Below are 10,474 nucleotides of genomic sequence, written 5' to 3'. Positions count from 1 at the left end.
AGAGTACAGCTGGTCTCTGCCCACCTCGCAACCCACCAATTCAGTGAACCAGTCCCCCACACAACTGTGGTGAGGCACCTGGACATGGACAAGTTTTCCCCGTATGCAGGTGTAGTAACCATTTATTGTGGGTGGGCTGTACTACTAATTGTGTTTTATATGTGGGTTGCTGGACTAACCAGAGCACTGACCGGCAGGAGGTCAGATACCCTGTTAGTCTGTTTGGAAGGGGAGAGATGTGACGAGACCAATCTCGCCACTGTGCATTGGAGGGCCTGTTATGGAACATTCTTTGGGCTGGAGGTACATGGGCTTAAGGATACCCAGAGACTGCATGGAAATGTGGAATTTTATATGCTGGGCACCACATGTACTTTCATAACTCTGTCTTATGTCCATGTCACCCTGTATCCATAAATACAGGATAGGTACAGGGTGTGAGTGCCCCTTGTGGGAGCAATTGTGACTCTATAAACCAAGGGGGCATAAAGGACTTCATAGTTAATAATAAGAGCTGTTCTTGTATTCTGTAATAAGATGTATTTTTCTATGTTTCCGATCTGATTGTGTCCCTGTGTGATTATGTTAACTAGACTGCCCAACATCAGATTGGCTGAGTACATTTTCTTCCCCAGTTAATTAACTTGATATGTTAATCTGCTTTACCTGTGAATAGACAATTGCTTTCTTGTGTTTGATTGTTTAATTGTTTATGCAATGTATCTTTATTGTATCCTGTAAAAGGGTGTTTTCCTCTAGCCATGGAGATAGTTGGATTTCTTCCCAATTATCTCCAGTATAGGGAGGAGGGGTTCACTGGTAATAAGGAGAGCGTTTATGCCTGAGCCACTGCGATTGGCTAATGTACTATACTTGTCAACCAGGTGGTAGACCTGCATAAATACCGGGCATATAGCCCTCAATAAAACACATTCTGTTTTACCCTCAAGATGGAGCTTGGTCTCGTGTTTGGGGGGAATGAACTGGGTTTGTGTGTTGCTGATCCCGTATTCAGGGCATCTTTCATCAGGTATTAACCCTTGAAATCCAGTTTATACCATAACACCTTCATACTAATGAAACACATCCAACATATAGTGATGCACACATTAAAGGTATAGTTTATACTTGTGTATAACTGGGTTGTGAAACTCACTAGCTTATAGGGATAAAGCTCACATAAAAACATAGTTTGGCACTGGGACATCCAAAAATAAATAAAAATAAATTGGTACATTACAAAACATTCTGTTTTAGAAGAAATAATGAAATGTTTGTGAATCACGCCTCTTTAAGACAGGAAACTGTTGTGCTGATGACTGTACGAAAACAAAGTATTATTTTGTGTCAAATAATGTCTGCTACAGGTTTTTCCAGGTAATGTGTATTTTTAGAAAATGAACTGTGATTATTGTGGGTTCTATGTGGTCATTTTATTAGTGCTGCCTGAAAAATCCATCATTTGAAACTCTTCCTGCTCCATGTAAACACTTCTGAAACATTAATGCTATGTATTCCTTGTTGAAGAGTTTAATGCATCGTTTCCCTATAGTCAGTCTATTTAGCAAATTGAGAATCTGGATGGGATTTCTGTAAAAACACAACCTACAGCTAAAGATCGTCATTTCATCAAATACTCAACATAAAAGCAGAGCAGATAACATTAATGTTCCTGAATGTAGCTTTGCTGCCCATAAAACACAATGTCAGTGCTTATATCTTTGTTTCACAGCTAGTGTTATGTATGTGATTCCCGGCTAATGACAACAATATTTTAGCTATGTGAAATGCAACAATAATAATACTGAGATACTAAAGACAAAACAGCCATTTAATAATCTATGTTTAGCCTCTGAGATGACTTTATGGGGGAGATTTATCAAGCAGCCGATGCTGATTACTCCGCACGATGTTTGCGGCTCGCCGGAAATATAAGTTAAGAAGCAGCGGTCATAAGACTGTAATCATCCCGATCAGATACAATATGATTGACACCCCCTGCTAGCGAATGTGCAGGGGGCAGCATTGCACAAGCATTTATTGTGAAATGCTTGTGCAACGTTAAATGCAGTATCCCTTTAATGTACTGTGTATATGTGTATGAATATGTTTGTGTAAAAGTATGTGGGCAGTAGCTGGTATACTGGTTAGTGGGCACCTGTATAAACTGGCACTGACTGCAGGGTATGTACCATGTGTCTCACTGTATAAATAATTATGTAGTGTTTATTGTACCAAGCAGCTGGTATACTGGGCAGTGGGCACCTGTATAAACTGGCACTGACTGCAGGGTATGTACCCTGTGTCTCAATGTATAAATGATTACGCAGTGTTTATTGTACCAAGCAGCTGGTATACTGGGCACCTGTATAAACTGGCACTGACTGCAGAGTATGTACCCTGTGTCTCACAGTATAAATAATTATGTAGTGTTTATTGTACCAAGCAGCTGGTATACCGTGCAGTAGCTGGTATACTGGTTAGTGGGCACCTGTATAAACTGGCACTGACTACAGGGTATGTACCATGTCTCTCACTGTATAAATAATTATGTAGTGTTTATTGTACCAAGCAGCTGGTATACTGGGCAGTGGGCACCTGTATAAACTGGCACTGACTGCAGGGTATGTACCATGTGTCTCACAGTATAAATAATTATGTAGTGTTTATTGTACCAAGCAGCTGGTACACTGGGCAGTGGGCACCTGTAGAAACTGGCACTGACTGCAGGGATGTACCATGTGTCTCACAGTATAAATAATTATGTAGTGTTTATTGTACCAAGCAGCTGGTATACTGGGCAGTGGGCACCTGTATAAACTGGCTCTGACTGCAGGGTATGTACCCTGTGTCTCACTGTATAAATAATGATGTAGTGTTTATTGTACCAAGCAGCTGGTATACTGGGCAGTGGGCATCTGTATAAACGGGCACTGACTGCAGGGTATGTACCCTGTGTCTCACTGTATAAATAATTATGTAGTGTTTATTGTACCAAGCAGCTGGTATACTGGGAAGTGGGCACCTGTATAAACTGGCACTGACTGTCTGCAGGGTATGTACCCTGTGTCTCACTGTATAAATAATTATGTAGTGTTTATTGTACCAAGCAGCTGGTATACTGGTTAGTGGGCACCTGTATAAACTGGCACTGACTGCAGGGTATGTACTCTGTGTCTCACTGTGTAAATAATTATGTAGTGTTTACTGTACCAAGCAGCTGGTATACTGGGCAGTGGGCACCTGTATAAACTGGCACTGACTGCAGGGTATGTACTCTGTGTCTCACTGTGTAAATAATTATGTAGTGTTTACTGTACCAAGCAGCTGGTATACTGGGCAGTAGGCACCTGTATAAACTGGCACTGACTGCAGGGTCCCTGTGTCTCACTGTATAAATGATTATGTAGTTTTTATTGTACCAAGCAGCTGGTATACTGGGCACCTGTATAAACTGGCACTGACTGCAGGGTATGTACCCTGTGTCTCACTGTATAAATAATGATGTAGTGTTTATTGTACTAAGCAGCTGGTATACCGGGCAGTAGCTGGTATACTGGTTAATGGGCACCTGTATAAACTGGCACTGACTGCAGGGTATGTACCCTGTGTCTCACTGTATAAATGATTATGCAGTGTTTATTGTACCAAGCAGCTGGTATACCGGGCAGTTGGCACCTGTATAAACTGGCACTGACTGCAGGGTATGTACCCTGTGTCTCACAGTATAAATAATTATGTAGTGTTTATTGTACCAAGCAGCTGGTATACCGTGCAGTAGCTGGTATACTGGTTAGTGGGCATCTGTATAAACTGGCACTGACTACAGGGTATGTACCATGTCTTTCACTGTATAAATAATTATATAGTGTTTATTGTACCAAGCAGCTGGTATACTGGGCAGTGGGCACCTGTATAAACTGGCACTGACTGCAGGGATGTACCATGTGTCTCACAGTATAAATAATTATGTAGTGTTTATTGTACCAAGCAGCTGGTACACTGGGCAGTGGGCACCTGTAGAAACTGGCACTGACTGCAGGGATGTACCATGTGTCTCACAGTATAAATAATTATGTAGTGTTTATTGTACCAAGCAGCTGGTATACCGGGAAGTGGGCACCTGTATAAACTGGCACTGACTGTCTGCAGGGTATGTACCCTGTGTCTCACTGTATAAATAATTATGTAGTGTTTATTGTACCAAGCAGCTGGTATACTGGTTAGTGGGCACCTGTATAAACTGGCACTGACTGCAGGGTATGTACTCTGTGTCTCACTGTATAAATAATTATGTAGTGTTTATTGTACAAAGCAGCTGATATACTGGGCACCTGTATAAACTGGCACTGACTGCAGGGTATGTACCCTCTGTCTCACTGTATAAATAATTATGTAGTGTTTATTGTACCAAGCAGCTGGTATACTGGGAAGTGGGCACCTGTATAAACTGGCACTGACTGCAGGGTATGTACCCTGTGTCTCACTGTATAAATAATGATGCAGTGTTTATTGTTCCAATCAGCTGGTATACTGGGCAGTAGCTGGTATACTGGTTAATGGGCACCTGTATAAACTGGCACTGACTGCAGGGGTATGTACCCTGTGTCTCACTGTATAATTATGTAGTGTTTATTGTACCAAGCAGCTGGTATACTGGGCACCTGCATAAACTGGCACTGATTACAGGGTATGTACCCTGTGTCTCACTGTATAAATAATGATGTAGTGTTTATTGTACCAAGCAGCTGGTAAACCGGGCAGTAGGCACCTGTATAAGCTGGCACTGACTGCAGGGTATGTACCATGTGTCTCACAGTATAAATAATTATGCAGTGTTTATTGTACCAAGCAGCTGGTATACTGGTTAGTGGGCACCTGTATAAACTGGCACTGACTGCAGGGGTATGTACCCTGTGTCTCACTATATAAATAATGATGTAGTGTTTATTGTATCAAGCAGCTGGTATACTGGGCAGTGGGCACCTGTATAAACTATCGCTGACGGCAGGGTATGTACCATGTGTCTCACTGTATAAATAATTATGTAGTGTTTATTGTACCAAGCAGCTGGTATACTGGTTAGTGGGCACCTGTATAAACTGGCACTGACTGCAGGATATGTACCCTGTGTCTCACTGTATAAATAATTATGTAGTGTTTATTGTACCAAGCAGCTGGTATACTGGGCACCTGTATAAACTGGCACTGACTGCAGGGTATGTACCTTGTGTGTCTCACTGTATAAATAATTATGTAGTGTTTATTGTACCAAGCAGCTGGTATACTGGGCACCTGTATAAACTGGCACTGACTGCAGGGTATGTACCTTGTGTGTCTCACTGTATAAATAATTATGTAGTGTTTATTGTACCAAGCAGCTGGTATACTGGGCAGTGGGAACCTGTTTAAACTGGCACTGACTGCAGGGGTATGTACCCTGTGTCTCACTGTATAAATAATTATATAGTGTTTATTGTACCAAGCAGCTGGTATACTGGGCAGTGGGCACCTGTATAAACTGGCACTGACTGTCTGCAGGGTATGTGCCATGTGTCTCACTGTATAAATAATTATGTAGTGTTTATTGTACCAAGCAGCTGGTATACTGGTTAGTAGGCACCTGTATAAACTGCCACTGACTGCAGGGTATGTACCCTGTGTCTCACTGTATAAATAATTATGTAGTGTTTATTGTACCAAGCAGCTGGTATCCTGGGCAGTAGGCACCTGTATAAACTGGCACTGACTGCAGGGTCCCTGTGTCTCACTGTATAAATGATTATGTAGTTTTTATTGTACCAAGCAGCTGGTATACTGGGCAGTGGGCACCTGTATTACCTGGCACTGACTGCAGGATATGTACCCTGTGTATCGCTGTATAAATAATTATGTAGTGTTTATTGTACCAAGCAGCTGGTATACTGGGCACCTGTATAAACTGGCACTGACTGCAGGGTATGTACCTTGTGTGTCTCACTGTATAAATAATTATGTAGTGTTTATTGTACCAAGCAGCTGGTATACTGGGCAGTGGGAACCTGTTTAAACTGGCAATGACTGCAGGGGTATGTACCCTGTGTCTCACTGTATAAATAATTATGTAGTGTTTATTGTACCAAGCAGCTGGTATACTGGTTAGTGGGCACCTGTATAAACTGCCACTGACTGCAGGGTATGTACCCTGTGTCTCACTGTATAAATAATTATGTAGTGTTTATTGTACCAAGCAGCTGGTATACTGGGCAGTAGGCACCTGTATAAACTGGCACTGACTGCAGGGTCCCTGTGTCTCACTGTATAAATTATTATGTAGTTTTTATTGTACCAAGCAGCTGGTATACTGGGCAGTGGGCACCTGTATTACCTGGCACTGACTGCAGGGTATGTACCTTGTGTGTCTCACTGTATAAATAATTATGTAGTGTTTATTGTACAAAGCAGCTGGTATACTGGGTACCTGTATAAACTGGCACTGACTGCAGGGTATGTACCCTGTGTCTCACTGTATAAAAAATTATGTAGTGTTTATTGTACAAAGCAGCTGGTATACTGGGCACCTGTATAAACTGGCACTGACTGCAGGATATGTACCCTGTGTCTCACTGTATAAATAATTATGTAGTGTTTATTGTACCAAGCAGCTGGTATACTGGGCACCTGTATAAACTGGCACTGACTGCAGGGTATGTACCTTGTGTCTCACTGTATAAATAATTATGTAGTGTTTATTGTACAAAGCAGCTGGTATACTGGGCAGTGGGTACCTTTATAAACTGGCACTGACTGCAGGGTCCCTGTGTCTCACTGTATAAATAATTATGTAGTGTTTATTGTACCAAGCAGCTGGTATACTGGGCACCTGTATTACCTGGCACTGACTGCAGGATATGTATCCTTATCTCACTGTATAAATAATTATGTAGTGTTTATTGTACAAAGCAGCTGGTATACTGGGCACCTGTATTACCTGGCACTGACTGCAGGATATGTATCCTTATCTCACTGTATAAATAATTATGTAGTGTTTATTGTACAAAGCAACTGGTATACTGGGCACCTGTATAAACTGGCACTGACTACAGGGGATGTACCCTGTGTCTCACTGTATAAATGATTATGTAGTGTTTATTGTACCAAGCAGCTGGTATACTGGTTAGTAGGCACCTGTATAAACTGGCACTGACTGCAGGGTATGTACCCTGTGTCTCACTGTATAATTATGTAGTGTTTATTGTACCAAGCAGCTGGTATACTGGGCACCTGTATAAACTGGCACTGACTGCAGGGTATGTATCCTTATCTCACTGTATAAATAATTATGTAGTGTTTATTGTACCAAGCAACTGGTATACTGGGCACCTGTATAAACTGGCACTGACTGCAGGGTATGTACCTTGTGTCTCACTGTATAAATAATTATGTAGTGTTTATTGTACCAAGCAACTGGTATACTGGGCACCTGTATAAACTGGCACTGACTGCAGGGTATGTACCTTGTGTCTCACTGTATAAATAATTATATAGTGTTTATTGTACCAAGCAGCTGGTATACTGGGCACCTGAATAAACTGGCACTGACTGCAGGATATGTATCCTTATCTCACTGTATAAATAATTATGTAGTGTTTATTGTACAAAGCAGCTGGTATACTGGGCACCTGTATAAACTGGCACTGACTGCAGGGTATGTACCTTGTGTCTCACTGTATAAATAATTATATAGTGTTTATTGTACCAAGCAGCTGGTATACTGGGCACCTGAATAAACTGGCACTGACTGCAGGATATGTATCCTTATCTCACTGTATAAATAATTATGTAGTGTTTATTGTACCAAGCAGCTGGTATACTGGGCACCTGTATAAACTGGCACTGACTGCAGGATATGTACCCTGTGTCTCACTGTATAAATAATTATGTAGTGTTTATTGTACAAAGCAGCTGATATACTGGGCACCTGTATAAACTGGCACTGACTGCAGGGTATGTACCTTGTGTCTCACTGTATAAATAATTATGTAGTGTTTATTGTACAAAGCAGCTGGTATACTGGGCACCTGTATTACCTGGCACTGACTGCAGGATATGTATCCTTATCTCACTGTATAAATAATTATGTAGTGTTTATTGTACAAAGCAGCTGATATACTGGGCACTGGGCACCTGTATAAACTGGCACTGACTGCAGGGTATGTATCCTTATCTCACTGTATAAATAATTATGTAGTGTTTATTGTACAAAGCAGCTGATATACTGGGCACTGGGCACCTGTATAAACTGGCACTGACTGCAGGGTATGTATCCTTATCTCACTGTATAAATAATTATGTAGTGTTTATTGTACAAAGCAGCTGATATACTGGGCACTGGGCACCTGTATAAACTGGCACTGACTGCAGGGTATGTATCCTTATCTCACTGTATAAATAATTATGTAGTGTTTATTGTACAAAGCAGCTGATATACTGGGCACCTGTATAAACTGGCACTGACTGCAGGGTATGTATCCTTATCTCACTGTATAAATAATTATGTAGTGTTTATTGTACAAAGCAGCTGGTATACTGGGCACCTGTAGAAACTGGCACTGACTGCAGGATATGTACCCTGTGTCTCACTGTATAAATAATTATATAGTGTTTATTGTACCAAGCAGCTGGTATACTGGGCACCTGTAGAAACTGGCACTGACTGCAGGATATGTACCCTGTGTCTCACTGTATAAATAATTATATAGTGTTTATTGTACAAAGCAGCTGGTATACTGGGCACCTGTATAAACTGGCACTGACTGCAGGGTATGTACCTTGTGTCTCACTGTATAAATAATTATGTAGTGTTTATTGTACCAAGCAGCTGGTATACTGGGCACCTGTATTACCTGGCACTGACTGCAGGGTATGTACCTTGTGTCTCACTGTATAAATAATTATGTAGTGTTTATTGTACCAAGCAGCTGGTATACTGGGCACCTGTATTACCTGGCACTGACTGCAGGATATGTATCCTTATCTCACTGTATAAATAATTGTGTAGTGTTTATTGTACAAAGCAACTGGTATACTGGGCACCTGTATAAACTGGCACTGACTACAGGGGATGTACCCTGTGTCTCACTGTATAAATGATTATGTAGTGTTTATTGTACCAAGCAGCTGGTATACTGGTTAGTAGGCACCTGTATAAACTGGCACTGACTGCAGGGTATGTACCCTGTGTCTCACTGTATAATTATGTAGTGTTTATTGTACCAAGCAGCTGGTATACTGGGCACCTGTATAAACTGGCACTGACTGCAGGGTATGTATCCTTATCTCACTGTATAAATAATTATGTAGTGTTTATTGTACCAAGCAACTGGTATACTGGGCACCTGTATAAACTGGCACTGACTGCAGGGTATGTACCTTGTGTCTCACTGTATAAATAATTATGTAGTGTTTATTGTACCAAGCAACTGGTATACTGGGCACCTGTATAAACTGGCACTGACTGCAGGGTATGTACCTTGTGTCTCACTGTATAAATAATTATATAGTGTTTATTGTACCAAGCAGCTGGTATACTGGGCACCTGAATAAACTGGCACTGACTGCAGGATATGTATCCTTATCTCACTGTATAAATAATTATGTAGTGTTTATTGTACAAAGCAGCTGGTATACTGGGCACCTGTATAAACTGGCACTGACTGCAGGATATGCACCCTGTGTCTCACTGTATAAATAATTAATAGTGTTTATTGTACCAAGCAGCTGGTATACTGGGCACCTGAATAAACTGGCACTGACTGCAGGATATGTATCCTTATCTCACTGTATAAATAATTATGTAGTGTTTATTGTACAAGCAGCTGGTATACTGGGCACCTGTATAAACTGGCACTGACTGCAGGATATGTACCCTGTGTCTCACTGTATAAATAATTATGTAGTGTTTATTGTACAAAGCAGCTGATATACTGGGCACCTGTATAAACTGGCACTGACTGCAGGTATGTACCTTGTGTCTCACTGTATAAATAATTATGTAGTGTTTATTGTACAAAGCAGCTGGTATACTGGGCACCTGTATCCTGGCACTGACTGCAGGATATGTATCCTTATCTCACTGTATAAATAATTATGTAGTGTTTATTGTACAAAGCAGCTGATATACTGGGCATGGGCACCTGTATAAACTGGCACTGACTGCAGGGTATGTATCCTTATCTCACTGTATAAATAATTATGTAGTGTTTATTGTACAAAGCAGCTGATATAACTGGGCACTGGGCACCTGTATAAACTGGCACTGACTGCAGGGTATGTATCCTTATCTCACTGTATAAATAATTATGTAGTGTTTATTGTACAAAGCAGCTGATATACTGGGCACTGGGCACCTGTATAAACTGGCACTGACTGCAGGGTATGTATCCTTATCTCACTTTATAAATAATTATGTAGTGTTTATTGTACAAAGCAGCTG

The sequence above is a fragment of the Bombina bombina genome, chromosome 11 (assembly GCF_027579735.1).
Source record: "Bombina bombina isolate aBomBom1 chromosome 11, aBomBom1.pri, whole genome shotgun sequence".
Lineage (NCBI taxonomy): Eukaryota > Metazoa > Chordata > Amphibia > Anura > Bombinatoridae > Bombina > Bombina bombina.
The sequence above is the reverse complement of the archived record's forward strand: the minus strand, read 5'-3'. Positions refer to the sequence as shown.